Source organism: Daucus carota, chromosome 2 (assembly GCF_001625215.2).
Source record: "Daucus carota subsp. sativus chromosome 2, DH1 v3.0, whole genome shotgun sequence".
Classification (NCBI taxonomy): domain Eukaryota; kingdom Viridiplantae; phylum Streptophyta; class Magnoliopsida; order Apiales; family Apiaceae; genus Daucus; species Daucus carota.
The window spans coordinates 58,058,398-58,077,568 of NC_030382.2; the positions used below are offsets into that span (position 1 = coordinate 58,058,398).

The following is a 19,171-nucleotide window of genomic DNA, read 5'->3' on the forward strand; positions in this document are numbered from 1 at the left end:
AAGAGGTTTAAGGGTCTGTTTGGGAGTGCTGTTAAAAATTATTGTGCTGTCAGAAAAAGTGCTGATAAAAAATGTGCTGTTGTAAAAATCAGATAACTGTTTGGTAATTCTTTTTGATATTTGTTTATTTTTAGTTATAATATAAAATAATAATGTTTTTGATGAGGTTTGATAATAAAATCTATAACAGCTTTCTACAAAAACTAAAAAGCAGCTTTTTCCAAAAGCATGGGGACCTGTTTTTTCTAAAAACAACTTTTCAGCTAAAAGTTGTTATCGGAAAAGTTACTTTTAGATTTACCAAACAGTTTTGCAGCTGTTTTTCAGCGAAAAGCTAATCTTGTTATCGGCAACAGCAACGCCAAAAAGTACTAAATAAGCAAATTATTATATGGAATGGGAATCTTATTCCAATTTTGGGGTAACCAAACCTAATAGCCTCCATTCCCATGCCCCACTTTCCCATTCCCCCCACAATCCAAATGCCCCGTACAGCCGTACTATATGTTATGCATGCAAGTATTCTCTGAGCCATAGCTCTGGTTATCACTCTACAACCCTGAAATTCTTTAAATTGTTTGATGTTGTTTGTGGGCACCAGAATAAGACCAGTATTCCTCAACTAGCTTCCTGAACAGCGAGCCATCCCGATTCAACAATTTATTGGGCTCATCATACTCCACCATCTCTCCTGCATTTTCCAAAACAAAAAATCACTATAACAAATATTTTCATGACTAACACTTACATACTGATGTATGTGCTTAAAAAGTTACCATTTCTCATGGAAAGCACCATTGTGCAGTCAATCACAGTTGGTATTCTGTGAGCCACTGTTATCACGGTGCAGCCTGCAAATTCCATCCTTATGGTTTTCTGTATTATAGTGTCTGTTGCATTGTCAATTGATGCTGTTGCTTCATCAAGAACTAGGATCTTCCTCCTCTTTAATAATGCCCGTCCCAGGCAAAATAACTGACATTGTCCCAGGCTCCAATTTGATCCGTCCTCCACAACTGCCATTCATCTTTATGTTAGTAACAAACACAGAGGTATGTATATTCTTTACTTAGCTTTTTACAGAACTGTTTTCTTACCCAAGGAGTTCAGCCCTTCTTCTTTCTCTTGAACAGCCTCTCGGAGGTGACATTTCTCAAGAACCTTCCTCGCATTACATAGTTACACACAAAGTAGTGTCATTTTTTTTATAGGAAATGAAAACAAAGATTGGACTCCGAATGAGCAACTGGATAATAGTTTACCTGCCAAATTTCACTATCAGTATGCTCAAAGAGGGGGTCTATGTTATATCTGACGGAACCACTGAAAAGTGTTGGATCTTGTGGGATGATGCTAAGCTGTGTTCTGAGGTCATGAAGCCCAATTTTAGAGATATCTATGTCATCTATTATTATCTTTCCAGCCGTAGGTTCTACAAGGCGAAACAAGGCACTTATCAAAGTTGTCTTCCCACTACCAGTCCTGCCAACAATTCCAATTCTATGTCCTCCTTCAAAGATGCAACTGATTCCACGCAAAACTAGAGGCGCATTTTGTCGGTATTTTACCTGCTTAATTCAGACTTTTCATTATGTACCAGTATCTACAAACATAAATTTATGAACAAAATAAACCACAAAAGAGACACTGATACCTTTAGATTGTTGATTTCTACTCTCCCAGAAACTGGCCAGTTAAGTGGAGGACGGTTATCTTCTAGTTTTTCGGGGGCCTCACTAGGAATGTGCATGCACTGTTCTAGCCTCTCCACGGAAATGATGAAATTTGACAGCATGCAGTGCATATTTATAGCATATACAAGGAATTCATTCATTGAAAGGGCGTATGATAGAGCCATCCCGACATATCCTGTAATTTATAAGTAAGTGATAGACGCACTTAGCTCTGTTTTAGTCCTCGGATGACAATAAAACTGAACAAGACACTTTCAAGCTCACAAATGGAGCTGCACCAACATGAAAAAAAATTTGTGCAATATAAAAGAAGATACCTAACCTGATTTAGAAGCTCCAAGAGGCATCAAAGTCATGCCAAGTGCAGAGAATGAGACGATAACTGCACATAATCCTTCCAGATGTAGTATCAACCACTCATTTGCTGAAAAACTGTGGAAGTATGGAATTGAGTTTGCATCAATAAGACGGAAGTTTTCAGAAATAAACCTATTTTCTTCTTTAAAGGCTCTGATGGTCACCGCTCCAGCAATTGACTCGGCAAGCTGGCTTGCAACTGAAGACTTTGTCGTGCCATTAATACGCATCAACTCATTAGCCGAAGCTAAGTAGAATTTCTGCAAGTTCAGTTACAAGAATCTTGAGTTCTTTCTAAAAGAGTATTTTACATTTCTTAGCAGTGTTGTAAAATTACCTGTAAAACTATGGTAATATAAACTGTGGGAATGATGAGAAATAAGATAGGCCAGGTGAGTACAGCCAATATTCCAAAGCTGAGACACGTGTTCAATGCTGATCCGATTGCAGTTGCAAATTTTATTGCCACTTCAAGGTCTATGATACTCAGATCAGAAGATAACTATTGAAAGTATTAAATATGTAAGTCATATGATGATCGTATTATCACGACTGTAATGTAAATTTGGCTAATTTAGATATCCTTACCCGGCTCAGTATCCTTCCAACAGGTGTCGAATCAAAGTAGGACATAGGTGCTCGAAAGATTGACACTACTGCCTTGGAAAAAATAGATTCCGACGCCTTAGTACTTAATTCAACTACTACATAAGATCTTATAAGTAGGCACACTGACATTACACACCCAATCCCAGTGTATACTGCATTTAGTATGACAATGCTTATAGCGGGATTTTGAAGTTCAGCAGCCAACCAAACACCTTGACCTAATTGACCAACTATGAATAACATATGGAATATGACTGATAGTGAAAGGTATAAGAATCCCTGGTTTTGCTTTAAGTATTGTTTGTAAGGTTTTAGACCGCGGTCTCCGGTCTCTTTCTGCTCTTTTTCAATCAACTGGTCTCCCAGCCCTTTGTGAAGCTCTTCTTCAACATCAATTTCTTGTATCTCTTGGTTGGAAACTGTAGGACTTTGTGGAGAACTATAACTCATTCGTCCTTCCGGATTGGTAGCATCACTTTTCACAATCAAAAGATTTTGAAAATCTGGACTATGAACTAACTGCTGGTACTTATCAGCTTGCAGGATTTTCCCTTCAGACATTAGCTGCCAAAAACAATTGCTTCTTATTTTCTGAATATGTATCACTATTAAATGGATTCGAAAAATGAAAGACATTAATAATCCCTCATTCTTCTCTACTGTAAAAGGGAAAACAATATCTCATGTTTTGATTAAAATTACTAACCAGAATAATATCAAAAACAGGGAGGAAGTCAACTTGGTGGGTGACAAGCATAACCGTTTTTTCTGATAATGCTCCCATGACATACTCCTGCAAAAATCAAAATTTGTCCATAAAACAAAGGAAAATCTTTGAAATGGAACTGAAATTAGCTTAAAACATAGGTCACATTAAATAAGCTGGTTGCAGTATGTGCATCCACAGCGCTAAATGGATCATCAAGAAGGTATATATCTGCATCTTGATATAGTGCACGAGCAAGTTGAACCCGCTGTTTCTGCCCACCGCTGAGGTTAACACCTCTTTCCCCTATTACTGTCTGATCACCACATGGAAGAATTTGCAGGTCCTGTACAAGTGAACATCTTTTTAGTACTTTATGGTACTTTTCTTGATCCATAGATGACCCGAAGAGTATATTCTCTTGTATAGTGCCTGTTTGGATCCATGCTGTCTGAGCAACATAAGCTACCTTTCCATCCACCTGGACCTATAAAATTCAGAAGTACTCATTTCAGTTGAACCGGTGAGAAAACACATTGCAAAGCTGCATGTTTATAAATTGAGATTTATATGTTAGTCAAATTCTGCAGGAACATCTTTGAGAATGTGTGTTACTTCTGATTTATATTATAATTTTAATATTTAGGAGGAGAAATCATTTGTGACTCACCGTGCCCTTAGTGCATGAAACTTCTCCAAGAATTGCAGCTAAAAGGGTTGATTTACCTGAGCCAACTTCTCCGCAAATTGCAACCTTCTCGCCAGATTGTATATTCAAATTTATATTCTCCAGAGTGAGCTTTGAGGAATTGATATCCCATGATAAACTTGCTTCTTTAATTAATATAGACTGTGCAATTACCTTGCAATGACCTTCACTTCTTTTTTGCAATTCAGATTCCTCAAGGAACTGCTGGATACGAGTTAATGCAACCTTTGCTTCAATGAAACTTCCTACAACATCAGGTAAAAGCCTAATATGCTCTTGGACAATACGGATTGTTGCAAGAAATGTAAACACGTTGCTAGTATCTAGAGGAACTCCCATCAGATAGCATGCCCAGAAAGTTACTACTGTAATTACGAGAGGGGATGACCAAAAGAGTGCTAGGTAATAGCCTCTTTGTGTCAGAATTGCGGACAACCACCTTTCTTCTTCTTTCCTCAATCCTTCTACAACATGTCTAAAGTGGGTCTCCCAACCATACAACTTCAGTACTTTCATGTTTGTCACTGCCTCCGTGATGGCCTTGAGCCTTATGTCTTGTGTTACCATGAGTTTTGTCAGGTACCTGTGTTGCAATTTAACCATTGGAGAATTTCCGACTATTATTAAAATCACTGCTAGTAGAGCTGCAATTGTCGCTTTGCCTACAGTATAGTAAATGACAAGAAGAGCAAGACATAATTGCAGACTTGTTGCCCATATCCGATGAAAAAAATATGGAAATTCACCAATTCTATAAGCATCTACTATGACATAATTCAGTATCTGGCCCGGAGAATGAGATGCTTTAGCAGCAGTTGATAGTCTAAGTTGCTTCTGGTAAATTGCTGCAGTGAGCATAGATCTTACTTGGACTCCAATCAGTCTTGTTTGAAAGTTCCATTGTCTTTCAGAAAGTGATTCCATACCTTTGACCAAAAATAAGCCTGCAGCTAAGGCATAGCCCTCGTATTTAAAAGCCTCCTTCCCTTGAGCAACCTGAATGAAAGCTTTAAGTAGCAGAGGACCAGAAGCAAGTGAAATTACCTTGATCAATGCAAAAAGACCGGACACTGAGATTGCTTTAAGCTGCCAGATAAGTATAGTTGATAAAATTGGAAGAGGACCAGAAATTCCTTTTTTGGTCTGCGCTGTCAGCTGCTCCATAAACTTGGAGTAACACGTCTCTGCACGATCTTCATGCTTTAATTTCGGAAGATCACTGTCCTCCAAAACTTTAACTTTACCCTTCTTCAGTAGCGGATTCAACCACCAGAAGGACATTATACTCAGAATTCCTGCGTTACTGAAAGGAGTAACATTTTCGACCTTGTTGATTTTTATGTCATCTCCAGCCTCTGCACCTCGCAAAGGTGTATAGAGGGCGCCTTCTTTCATTCTTGTTTCAATTTCTGCATATTTGAAGTTCCACAAAAACACATAAGAAAGATATAATAGCTCCTGGTTAAATTAAGAAGAGAGCTGACAGAGGCTTGAAACCCTAAGATAACACCACTAGGCACTGATGCCAAAAATCTGGACTATGTACTCCCAAGAGTAAAGAGGTTTTTTCCATTATGACCATGGTTTTCAACAAATTAATCTTTGAAATGTCATAAATCGAGAAATTTATCCCACCAAACAGGGGCGGATCTAGTAAAAAGCACCATTCCAAATTTTACAAAATCTTGGTCTCAGAAAATTTGAAAATATACTAGTGGTGTACGGAAATTTGCTTGGTATCCCTAAAAATACCCCAAGTCCTACAATCCTTGATCCACCCCTGCCACCGTAGCAAACTATCATATTTCTTACACAAGCTTGTACAAGTCACTGAAGTGAGTAAATTTCAACTTACAAATACAAAACCATGATCAAAAAAACATCATGCACACAAGAGCACTAGCACCTTCGTTTTTTCAATTATGACACATTCACGCACCCATCTTGTCTTTATCTGTGTACATGATGAAAACAAAAGTAAATGAGGAAAGAACACACACCTTCTACGATCGACTTGAAGCAAATGCAGATATCATACAGAGGAAGAAGGGAAGATTCTTGAGAGTTTGAAGTATGATCCAGCAGATTCTCCAACCACAAAAATTTAATATGTATTAAATTCTCACTGAGCAATGCAATCAATTATTACTCTAGCTAGACAATGATAAGGTTTTGTAATTACTCTATTTCTGGGCCTTTTAATGTGAACAAAGGAGCATCGATATTACATGATGTAGCCAGGTAGGCCATGCATGTTTTATCTCATTCATTGAGCAAGAATCGAACCTTTAATCTAACTTATCATAATTTAACCTTTTTCTATAACTAAAACAACATTCACACAAACCAGGACACATGTTCAACTTTTATCACTAGATTGAAGACGATTTCAATTTCAAATCAAAGTTAAAATCGGCAATCATGCAATTGCAGTAGTAGTTGTGTCTCGGGGTCTGAAGAAATATTTCTCTTTATGGAGTTGGTAAAACATATTTCACACGATACCAAGTATAATAATAATAGAGTAAATTCCTCTTTGCACCTGGTATCTTAGGGTGGTTTTTCAGTTTGGTCTCAATATTTTAAAAATATTTCAGTTTGTACTCCAAGTTTCCGGTCTCTCACAATTTGCACCCAGGTGAGGTGACCCTTTTACATCCAAACCAACGTTAAATTTAATGGAGTGGAGGGGTGGAATAAAACATACACAATTTCAAGGGTCATGTCCTCCTCTTTATATACTGACGTCGGAAATGAGACTATGATGCGGCGGTGGAGACGACGGTCCAGTTGATTGCTTGTTTTGAGTAAGAGCTCATCTTTTCGAAGCAGCCGATTGAGACGGAGCTTGGTACTACTCGTTTACCCGATGTTATTGAACTGTCGAGGGAGAGACGGGAGTTTATTTGTTTTTGGACTCTGATTTGGAGGGTTGCCTTTTTCCTAGGAGCGCCGGCCAGGTGCTCGATGAAATGCCACAATGAGTTGTTGATCTTGGAGGTGGTTGAGGTGGGGCTGCTTTTGAGGGAGAATTGTGGGTTTGTTGTGCTCGATTAAGAGGACGTCTTCGGGCTCGACTCGGTGGCGACAGAATGGGCAAGTCGAGTGAGCGTCTAGCCATGTATCGAGACATTCGACGTGGAATGCGTGTTTGCATTTTGGGAGTAATCGTAGAACTTCTGAGGGCTCGTAGTTTGCATTTTAGCCCGTCGTTTTGGCCTTTGAGTGAGCTGAAGCGGAAGACTGGAAGAATGTCTGTGATGTTAGGGTCGATTCCGGAAATTTTACGATGAGTGTGAGGGACTGTGCTGGCTTCTTGAATTATACTGTGTCTGCTTGGTTTCAGTGGCGGTTTCTTTTGATTTTGAAATTTCTACTTCTCCGTTTTGTTAAACTTCACTCAGTTTAATTTAACGGTGATTTAGATGGAAATGGTTTAACTGGGGGTAATTTGTGAGATACTGAAAATTTGGAGGTGCAAACTGAAATGTCTTGGACATTGAGTCAAATCGAAAAATGATCCTAAAATACTGCATGTATAATGGAATTTATTCATAATAATATGATATTCTTTGAAAGAAAATAGTATATATTACATATTATTTAATATTTATTAGTTTATCTATATTTTTTTAATATGATACTTCCTCGGTCCCAAATAAATTGGTAAATAGTAGAGGGAGCTCAACACGTATTTTAAATTCTTATAAAAATTAATTATTAATTAATTTTTGATTTTTTATCCTGAATACAAATGTGATATTTAAATATTTATTAAGAAACAGAATATTTTAAAAATAAATCATAAAGTTATTCTAGGTCAATGTAATAACTCAATGCGGTACAGACAAGAAAAAAAAATTAATTTGATCACCTTTATTATATTCATAAAATTGAATATCTTTACAACAATCTGATTTATTCGACAAAATTAACCGGCCGATGTGATCCCACCATACTGAACAGGATCATACGGTTAATGTTGGTTGATGCCGCCAGAATAAGTTCTGCAGTATTCCTGAACTAGCTTCCTGAAAAGCGAACCTTCCTTTGTTTAACAGTTTATTAGGATCATTATACTCCACCATCTCCACACAATAACCTAGCATGTAGTGATCATCATATTCATACACTACCAAGTACCGATCACCACTGGCGGAACCAGGATTAATTTCGACCCCGGGCTAAATTATTATTAAAATTTCAGCAAAAAAATTAAAAGTAAATATGCATATCTTAATTGGTTAAGTGGTAACATCTTTACTGCCGTTTTTTGAGGAAGGAATGGATGACAACTGAATTCTACGATTTTGCATATTTTGATAGCGTTGTAAGATAACTTCATCGTCTATGTCTTTAAATATGGCCTTCTCGATGTAAACCACCATGTTAAGTGGGCTATTTTTTATATATATAATCATTTTTAAATTTGTCCCCGGGCTAAAAAACTAAAAATAAATAAGTTATACTTATTATTTTTTTTCTCAGTCGGGGCTAGCCCCCGTGGTTCCGCCTTTGCCAATCACTACAAGAAAAACCGGCTAAATTTGACCGATTAAATCTAAGCAGCTATTTTTTATTATAGAGTGTTGGTGCACATAACACATGTGTAAGTCTTACACTGTAAGATGAGAATATAGCTGAATATTGTATTGCAGTAGTTGGGGGTAGTTGGCAAGTCTTGATGTCTTATTTTGTGGTGCGCCATGTATCTTTATCTTAAGATTTTATTTTTATTTTTGTATTCGGAGTTGGTAAAAATCATATTTCATGCTATACGAAATATAATACAATGTTAATGAATTTGATCGCTTTTTATGTTTTTACAGCAAACCTAGCTAAATTGGATCATTCGTTGGATCATCCTGGTACTTAACAGAGTACTGAGCACTTGCAGAAATGAATTTTTACCCTTCTATTAGTTAAATCTAGCTACACACGCCTGCATCTCTGATCAACATACTGTATGGTTAATGTTGATTGTGGTCACCAGAATAAGAGCAGTATTCCTCAACTAGCTTCCTGAACAGCGAACCCTCCCGATTCAACAGTTTATTAGGTTCATCGTACTCCACCATCTCTCCTGCATTTCATAGAAAGAATCACTGAATGTTGTTGGCCTGCAACTTTCTGATACAATATTTAGCGCATAATTTTCAGATATGATGATGTACAATAAACGTGTAGTGCCCACCGTTTTTCATACAGCACCATTCTGCAGTCGATCATAGTTGGTATTCTGTGAGCCACTGTTATTACGGTGCAGCTTGCAAACTCTATCCTTATGGTTCTCTGTATTATGGTATCTGTTGCATTGTCGATTGATGCAGTTGCTTTATCAAGAAACTAGTATCTTCCTACTCTTTAATAATGCCCGTCCCAGGCAAAATAACTGACATTGTCCCAGGCTCCAATTACTGTCTGATCACCACTTGGAAGAATTTCCAGGTCCTGTACAAGTGAACATCTTTTTAGTACTTTATGGTACTTTTCTTGATCCATAAGTTATTCCATCCACCTGGACCTATAAAATTCAGAAGTACTCATTTCAGTTGAACCCGTGAGAAAACACATTGCAAAGCTGCATGTTTATAAATTGAGATTTATATGTTAGTCAAATTCTGCAAGAACATCTTTGAGAATGTGTGTGACTTCTGATTTATATTATAATTTTAATATCTAGGAGGAGAAATCATTTGTGACTCACCGTGCCCTTAGTACACTAAGCAGAGGACCAGAAGCAAGTTGGTAATGACACTCCAATCATGCTAGTGACTAAAATCGGAAAAATGGCAATGATTTTAGGGGCAAGGTTTTCTGCTTATTGTTGCACTTGTCGTTAGATTCATCCTCGCATTCCGATGATTCGGAAACCACCAGAGTTGACAAGAGAGAAATGAGGATGAAGAAGATGCAGATGAGCTTAATGAGCTTAGTAGCCATTAGAGCATTCAAATAGCCCGTCAAGTCAGTGTGATCAGATTAGTTGATTAGTAGTTGTACTTTGAGATAAGTTTGTACTAATCAACTTATCTGATCACACTGACTTGAGTGGCTATTCGACTGCTCTAATGGCTACTAAGCTCATTAAGCTCATCTGCATCTTCTTCATCCTCATTTCTCTCTTCTCAACTCCAGTGGTTTCCGAATCATCGGAATGCGAAAATGAATCCAACGACAAGTGCAACAATAAAAAGAAAGCCTTGCCCCTGAAAATCATTGCCATTTTTTCGATTTTAGTCACTAGCATGCTTTAAGTAGCACAGGACCAGAAGCAAGTGTAATTACCTTGATCAATGCAAAAAGACCGGACACTAAGATTGCTTTAAGCTGCCAGATAAATATAGTTGATAAAATTGGAAGAGGACCAGAAGTTCCTTTTTTGGTCTGTGCTGTCAGCTGCTGCATAAACTTGGAGTAACACGTCTCTGCACGATCTTCATGCTTTAATTTTGGAAGATCATTGTCCTCCAAAACTTTAACTTTACCCTTCTTCAGTAGGGGGTTCAACCACCAGAAGGACATTATACTCAGAATTCCTGCATTACTAAAAGGAGTAACAATTTCAACCTCGTTGATTTTTATGTCATCTCCAGCCTCTTCACCTAACAAAGGTGTATAGAGGGTGTCTTCCTTAATTCTTGTTTCCATTTCTGTATATTTTAAGTTCCACAAAAACACATAAGAAAGATTATAATAGCTCCTGGTCAAATTAAGATGAGAGTTGACAGAGGCTTGGAACCCCAAGAAAACACCACTGGCCACTGATGCCTAAAAATCTGGACTATGTACTCCCAAGAGTAAAGAGGTTGTTTCCATTACGGCCATGGTTTTCGAAAATTAATCTTTGAAATATCATAAATCAAGAAATTATACCACCAAACATGGCGGATCTAGTAAGAAGTCCCATTCTAAATTTTTACAAAATCATAGAATTTGTCTCAGAAAATTGGAAAATATATCAATGTTTTTCGAAAATTTGCTGTAAAAATACCCTAACTCCTACAATCCTAGATCCGCCCCTGCTTCCGAAGCAAACTATCATATTTCGTACACAAGCTTGTACAAGTCAGTAAATTTCAACTTACAAATACAAAACCATGATCAGAAAACCATCATGCCTACAAGAACAATAGCAGTCTAAGCCTTTGTTTTTTCAATTATGACACACTCACGCACCCGTCTTGTCTTTATCTGTGTACGTGATGAACACACAAGTAATTGAGGAAAGAACACACACCTTCTATGATCAACTTGAAGCAAATGCAGATATCACACGGAGGAAGAAGGGAAGATTCTTGAGAGTTGAAGTATGATCCAGCAGATTCTCCAGCCACAAAAATTTAATGACATATTGCATCGATATTGCATCGATATTGCATGACGTGGCCAGGTAGGCCATGCATGTTTTATGTATGATCTTGCAGCAGCAGTTGCATCTGCAGTATTAGTTGTGTCTTGGGGTCTGAAGAAATATTTCTCTTTATGGAGTTGGTAAAACATATTTCACACGATAAGAAGTACAATAATAATAGAGTAAATTCCTCTTTGCACCTGGTATCTTAGGGTGGTTTTTCAGTTTGGTCTCAATATTTTAAAAATATTTCAGTTTGTACTCCAAGTTTCCGGTCTCTCACAATGGTCTAGTTGATTGCTTGTTTTGAGTAAGAGCTCGTCTTTTCGAAGCAGCCGATTGAGACGGAGCTTGATACTACTCGTTCACCCGATGTTGTTATTGAACCGTCGAGAGGGAGACGGGAGTTTATTTTTTTTTGGACTCTGATTTGGAGGGTTTGTAGGAGTGCCGGCCAGATGCTCGATGAAATGCCACGATGAGTTCTTGTTTCTTGATCTTGGAGGTGGTTGAGTTGAGGCTGCTTTTGAGGTAGAACTGCGGGCTTCTTGTTCTCCATTTTGTTAAACTTCACTCTGTTGAATTTAAACGTTGGTTTGGATGGGAAAAGATTAATTGGGTGCAAATTGTGAGATACCGAAAATCTGAGATCAAATCAAAAATCATCCTAAAATACTAGATGCAAAATGAAATTTATTAATAATAATATAATATTCTTTGAAAGAAAATATTACATATTATTACATATTTATTAGTTTATCAATATTTTCTTAATATGATACTTTCTCCATCCCGATGAATCGTAACGGTAGAGGGAGCTTAACACGTATTTTAAATTTTTATTAAATATAATTTCATTAATTATTTTTTATTTTTTTATCCTGAATAAAAATGTGATAATTAAATATTTATTAAGAAATAGAATATTTTTTTTTTTTTGACAAAAAGAAATAGAATATTTTAAAAATAAATCATAAAATTATTCTATGTAATGTAATAACTCAATGCGGTACACAAGGAAGACAAAAATAATTTGATCACCTTTATTATATTCATAAAATTGAATATTTATACAACAATCTGATTTTTTCGCTTTTTATGTTTTTACAGCAAAATTAGCTAATTTGGATCATTCGTCGAATAAGACCAGTATTCCTCAACTAGCTTCCTGAACAGCGAGCCCTCCCGATTCAACAGTTTATTAGGTTCATCATACTCCACCATCTCTCCTGCATTTCATAAAAAGAATCACTGCATATACACAAATTTTGTTGGCCTGCAACTTTCTGCTACAATATTTGCGGATAATTTGCAGATATGATGATGTACAATAAACGTGTAGTACTCACCGTTTTTCATTGACAGCACCATTGTGCAGTCGATCACAGTTGGTATTCTGTGAGCCACTGTTATTACAGTGCAGGTTGCAAACTCTGTCCTTATGGTTCTCTGTATTATGGTATCTGTTGCATTGTCGATTGATGCAGTTGCTTCATCCAGAACTAGGATCTTCCTCCTCTTTAGCAGTGCCCGTGCCAAGCAAAACAATTGTCTCTGCCCCATGCTCCAGTTTGAACCATCTTGAGCAACTGCCATTCGTGTTCAAGTTAGTAACACGCTTAAAAAACACAGCAACATGTGTTTAGACATGCATATTGTATATCTAGCTGCTTCTAAAGGTTGAGACTCCGCGGTTCATGGGTATCTTAGGCGCAAAGACTCATACCCCACCCCCACGACAAGGTTATAAAACTTAATTGCTACAAAATATATAGAAGAAAAAATGAAGTCTTTTTTATCTGTACGATTGCTTTCTTACCCAATGAGTTTAGCCCTTCTTCTTTCTCTTGAACAGCATCCCGAAGGTGACATTTCTCAAGGACCTTACATCACATGGTTGATAGTTGCACAAACTGGTATCAGTATATTGAAGGATTTTTGACACATTAAATTTTCACATTAATAACGGGAGAAACTATACCTGCCAAATTTCAATATCAGTATGTTCTGCTAAGGGGTCTATGTTATATCTCACAGAACCACTGAAAAGTGTCGGATCTTGTGGAATGATGCCAAGCTGTGATCTAAGGTCATGAAGCCCAATTGTGGAGATTTCTATGTCATCTATTATAATCTTGCCTTCAGTAGGTTCTACAAGGCGAAATAATGCACTTATCAAAGTTGTTTTCCCACTACCAGTCCTTCCAACTATGCCAATACTATGCCCTCCTTCAAAAATGCAACTAATTCCACGCAGAACTAAAGGGGCATTTGGCTGGTATTTGACCTGCGTAATTAAGAATTTTCATTATACAGTAGAGTGTTTTTGCATAAGATTTTATGACAAAGTAAAAAGATGAACAAGACCTTTAGATTGCTGATCTCTACTCTCCCAACACTCGGCCAGTTAGGTGGAGGCTGGTTTTCATCTATCGTTTCAGGGGCTTCACTACGAATGTGCATGTACTGTTCTAATCTCTCCACAGAAATGATGGAATTTGATAACATGCTCTGCATCTGTACAGAATATACGAGGAACACATTCAAGGAAAGTGCATATGATAATGCCATTCCAACATATCCTGCCAACAGAAAATAGGCAGCTGAACCACTTTGTTCCAAAAAGATTTCTTATCCTTTAGATGCTAACTTACATTGAAGACATTTTCAAGTATAAAAATGACAAGTAACATGAGAAAAATGTTTGGAAGATCAGTTGTGATAACAAACCTGATTTAGAAGCTTCAAGAGGCATCAGAGTCATGCCAAGTGCTGAGAATGAGACAATAACAGCACATAATATTTCTAGACGTTGTATCAACCACTCATTTGCTGAGAAACTGTGGAAATAAGGATTTGAGTTGGCATCAATAAGATCAAAGTTCTGTGAAATGAATCGATCTTCTTCTTCAAATGCTCTGATAGTCACTGCACCAGCAATGGACTCAGCAAGATGGCTTGCAACTGAAGACTTTGTTGTGCCATCAATACGCATCAACTCATTAGCAGAAGCCAGGTAAAATTTCTGCTTGTTTTAAAAAAAACCATGATTACTTCTAAATGTCTAGATACTAAAGGACATTCACATTTCTTAGCAGCTTTATAAAATTACCTGTAAAACTTTGGATATATAAACTGTGGGAATGATGAGAAATAAGATAGGCCACGTAAGTACAGACAATATTCCAAAGCTGAGATACGTGTTCATTGTTGTTCCAATCGCCATGGTAAATTTCATTGCCAAATCGAGGTCCACGATACTGAGATCAGAAGACACCTATTGAAGTAATGGATATGTAAGTCCTAAACATAATTATCATGACTAAACGTTTTATGTTTTATTATAAATATGAATCATCTGAAGATCCTTACCCGGCTTAATATCCTTCCAACAGGTGTCGAGTCAAAGTAGGACATAGGGGCTCGAAAAACGGAGAATATAACCTTTGAAAAAATAGACTCTGATGCCTTAGTACCTAGTACAACTACTGCATAAGATCTAAAGAGTAAGCCAAGTGACATCACACACCCAATAACAGTGTATATCCAGTTCAGTAAAAAGGTGCTTATATCAGGATTCTGTAGTTCAGCAGCCAACCAGACACCTTGTAGTAATTGACCAACTATGAATACCATATGAAATACAACTGATACTGAGAGGTATAAGAATCCCTGGTTTTGCTTCAAGTATTGGATGTATGGTTTTAGACCAGTGTCTCCGGTCTCTTTCTGTTCTTTTTCTATAAGCTGGTCTCCTGAACCTTCTATTAACTCATCTTTAGCATCAATATTTTGGATCTCTTGGCTGGAAATTCTAGGTCTTTGTTGAGAACCATAAGTAGTCCGCTTCTCTAAATTGGTAGTGTCATTGTGTGCAATGAGAAGGTTTTGAAATTCAGGACTATGGGCCAGTAAATGATGGTAATTATCAGCTTGAAGGATTTTTCCCTCAGACATCAGCTGCCAAGATATATTTTACTGAGAAAAGAATTCCATAAATAGAAAGATTTTCAGGTTGTTAAACTACTAACCAGAACAACATCGAATACAGGAAGGAAGTCGACTTGGTGTGTCACGAGCAAAACAGTTTTCTCTAATAATGCTCCCATGACATACTCCTGCACAAATCATATTTATTCTGTAAACAAAGAAAAGCGTTCTTAAAACAGGATATGAAAATGATTTAGAACTGTGATCACATTAAATAAACTGGTTGCAGTATGTGCATCAACTGCGCTGAATGGATCATCAAGAAGGTATGTGTCTGCATCTTGATATAGTGCACGGGCAAGTTGAACCCGCTGCTTCTGCCCACCACTGAGATTAACACCTCTTTCCCCTATTACTGTTTGATCACCAGAAGGAAGAATTTCCAGGTCCTGTACAAGTGAACATCTTTTTAGTACGTCTTGGTACTTTTCTTGATCCATTAATGACCCGAAGAGTATGTTCTCTTGTATGGTGCCTGTTTGTATCCATGCTGTCTGAGCAACATAAGCTATCTTTCCATAGACCTGGACCTGGAAAAACATATGTTTTTGACTAAGATTATGTTCACTGATATTTGAGATAACTAAAAATACTTCGACATTTGGAAGAATCGACATTTGAGACTCACCGTGCCCTTAATGCTTGGAACTTCTCTGAGAATTGCAGCTAAGAGGGTTGATTTACCTGAGCCAACTTCTCCACATATCGCTACCTTTTCACCAGGTTTTATATTTATATCTATATTTTCCAATGTGGCTTTGGAAGAATTGATATCCCAGGAAAAACTTGCTCCTCTAACCACTATAGACTTTTCAATATACTTGAAGTGACTTTTTGCACTTCTTTTTTGCAGTTCAGGTTCCTCAAGAAACTTTGCAATGCGAGCTAAAGAAACCTTTGCTTCAATGAAAATGCCGGCAACATCAGGTAAAACCCTAATAGGCTCTTGAATGATACGGACTGCTGCCAAAAACGTAAATACAGTGCTAGTATCTAGAGGAATATTCATGAAATAGCACGCCCAGAAAGTAACTATTGTTATTACGATTGTGGATGACCAAAAGAGAGCTAAATAATAGCCTCTTTGAGACAGGACCGCAGATATCCACCTTGCTTCTTCTTTCCTCAATCCTTGTATAACGGTCCTAAAGTGTGTCTCCCAAGCATACAACTTCAATATTTTCATGTTTGTCACTGCCTCTGTAATAGCCCTGAGCCTTCTGTCTCGTGTTACCATGAGTTCTGTCAGATACTTGTGTTGCAGCTTGGCCATTGGAGAATTTCCCAACACTATCAAAATTACTGCAAATAAAGCTGCTATCGTTGCTTTGCCTACAGAATAGTAAAAGATAAGAAGCGCTAGAGATAATTGAAGACTTGTTGCCCACATCTGATGAAAATAGTACGGAAATTCACCAATTCTATAAGCATCTACTATGACATAATTTATTACTTGGCCTGGAGAATGAAATACTTTAGCAGCATTTGAAAGTCTAAGTTGCTTCTGGTAAATAGCAGCAGATAACGTAGATCTGACTTGAAGTCCAATTAATCTAGTACGAAAGTTCCATTGTCTCTCTGACAGTGATTCCAAACATTTGGCCAGAAATAAGCCAGCAGCCAGTGCATATCCCTCGTACTTAAATGCTTCTTTGCCTTGAGCAACCTGAATGAAAGCTTTAAGTAGAAGGGGGCCGGTAGCAAGTGCAAGTACCTTGGTTAATGCAAAAAGACCCGACAGTAGGATAGCTTTCCGCTGCCAGATAAATATACTTGACAAAACTGGAGGAGATCCAGAAGTTCTTTTTTCTGTCTGTGCAGTCAGATGCTCCATAAACAAGGAGTAACAGGTTTCCACGCGATCTGTATGCCGTAATTTTGGTAGGTCTCTGTCCTCAAAAACTTTCACTTTACCCTTCTTCAGTATTGGGTTTAACCACCAGAAGGACATTCTACTCAAAATTCCTGCAGAACTAAAAGGAGTAACATTTTCATCCTCGCTGATTTTATTTCCAGCACCGGCCCCTTCACCTTGCAAAGGTGTATAAAGAGTAGCTTTGTCGATGCCAGTTTCAGTGTTTGCATGTTTTAGTTCTGCTAAAACACATAAGAAAAATAAAATTGCTCCAGGCATAGTTAACACATCAAGAACGCTTTTCAAGGATGCTTTGCTGTAGGCAATGACTTCCCAGCCTGATGAGATGCTGATGAATGCAGCATAGAGTACAAAGAGAGCTGATAAAAGCTTCAACGCAATATCAGGTGCATATTGTTGCTTTCTGAAACTAAAAGTACCAAGAATCACCATTATGAAACCTTGGAAGAACACCACTAGCCACTGATGTAGTGGTAAGAGGGTGCTTTCTGAACTGATTTTTTGAGTAATGATTGCAATTCCTAGACCAGAATAAAGCAAGCCAATGCCACAGTTCAAAACGAATGACCATAATGCCAGTGGCACGTAGCCTTGACGTGATTGGGAAACTACAATATCACTCCGCGATGATTTATACAGGATGACAGTGAGATAACTTATGAAGAGAAGTATATTTAAAAAGATGACAAAGATGTGACTGACACATGAATTTGCACTAAAAATGTCTACAAAACCAGAGTTGCATCTTCCAACTTCATATGTGCATATACTTGTCCAGAGATCTGCATTCATATCAACGAGTTCTTTCCAAATAAGCACTGTTTATGCACCAATAAAATGCACAGACACGCAAGCCTGTTGCAGTAACTTGATCATAAGCAAAATTGCAAGTAATTAGTTCAAAGGCAAATAACTTTGTAGAGAATAAACAATAGTTTTGGCTTTGGCAAAGCATTCTAGCAAACATTTAACACTGCAAAATACTTCAAAAATTACTTCCATCACTTCAAGAATTCAAGTCATCAAACACTTAGTATACAGAATTGGATCATCTAATAAAAGCAAAACATTCATACATGTTCTTTTACAAGTAACCAATTTTAACTCTAAGAACTATCCAATAAAAAGCAATCTAAACAGAACCACCATGCACACACTGTGTGTATGTGTGAAAGAACTTATAAAATTACCTTCTATGATAGTTCTGAAGCAAATGCTGAGGGAGAAGGATGATTCTTGAGAGTTGAACTATGATCCAGCAGTATGGGCATCTATTTTAGTATTTATATAGCAAAGAAACCTAGGATTCTTGAAGTTTGATCTTCATAAAAAGTTGTATAATATGTTGATTATTGATGGTCACACAAGACATGTAAAAGCTGAGATCATAGCTCAACAACCTTGTATCACAGTTGTTTTCATGCGCTGCAGCATTGGAAGGTGAGAAATGAGAGTAGATAATATATTATATACAAATTTCTTGAATATATAACTTATATATAGATATATATTTAACTTATCGGAAAATAATTTATACAACGTCTATTTGGGCTTGACTTTAAAAATTATTGCACTGTTAGGAAAAATTCTCATAAAAAAATCGATGTTTTAGAAATTAGAGATAATGTCTTGTTTTTTTTTTTGAAATTTGCTTATTTTGAGTTATAATATAAAAAATAAAATTTTTGTTGAGGTTTAATAATAAATCTCTGACGGCTTCCCAAAAACTAAAAATCAGCTTTTTTCGTCTTTTTTTTCTTTTGAAAAATAATTTTTCAGCTAAAAATTAACATTCGACATCTATTTTTCAACAAAAAATTTAATTATAATTTTGTCATAAGGGTCTATGTCAAGTACCTCCCACACATTCGTTAAA

The 19,171-nt window shown here is 37.0% G+C and overlaps 1 non-coding gene across 1 annotated transcript; it reads right to left on the reverse strand.

Annotated features, from left to right (window-relative positions):
• Positions 1 to 399: 399 nt before the first annotated feature.
• LOC108207885 (uncharacterized) lies at positions 400 to 18,740 on the reverse strand. The gene is made up of 24 exons (XR_010288664.1): positions 18,486 to 18,740; positions 16,048 to 18,162; positions 15,629 to 15,949; positions 15,461 to 15,547; positions 14,802 to 15,389; positions 14,542 to 14,706; positions 14,160 to 14,454; positions 13,797 to 14,011; positions 13,411 to 13,716; positions 13,249 to 13,312; positions 12,779 to 13,018; positions 9,049 to 9,158; positions 8,120 to 8,259; positions 6,076 to 6,218; positions 4,037 to 5,484; positions 3,533 to 3,853; positions 3,367 to 3,453; positions 2,640 to 3,224; positions 2,389 to 2,553; positions 2,017 to 2,311; positions 1,655 to 1,869; positions 1,263 to 1,568; positions 777 to 1,161; positions 400 to 691 (listed from the first exon to the last, which is right to left on the reverse strand). It is a non-coding gene; the product is annotated as an uncharacterized LOC108207885 (transcript).
• Positions 18,741 to 19,171: the final 431 nt, after the last annotated feature.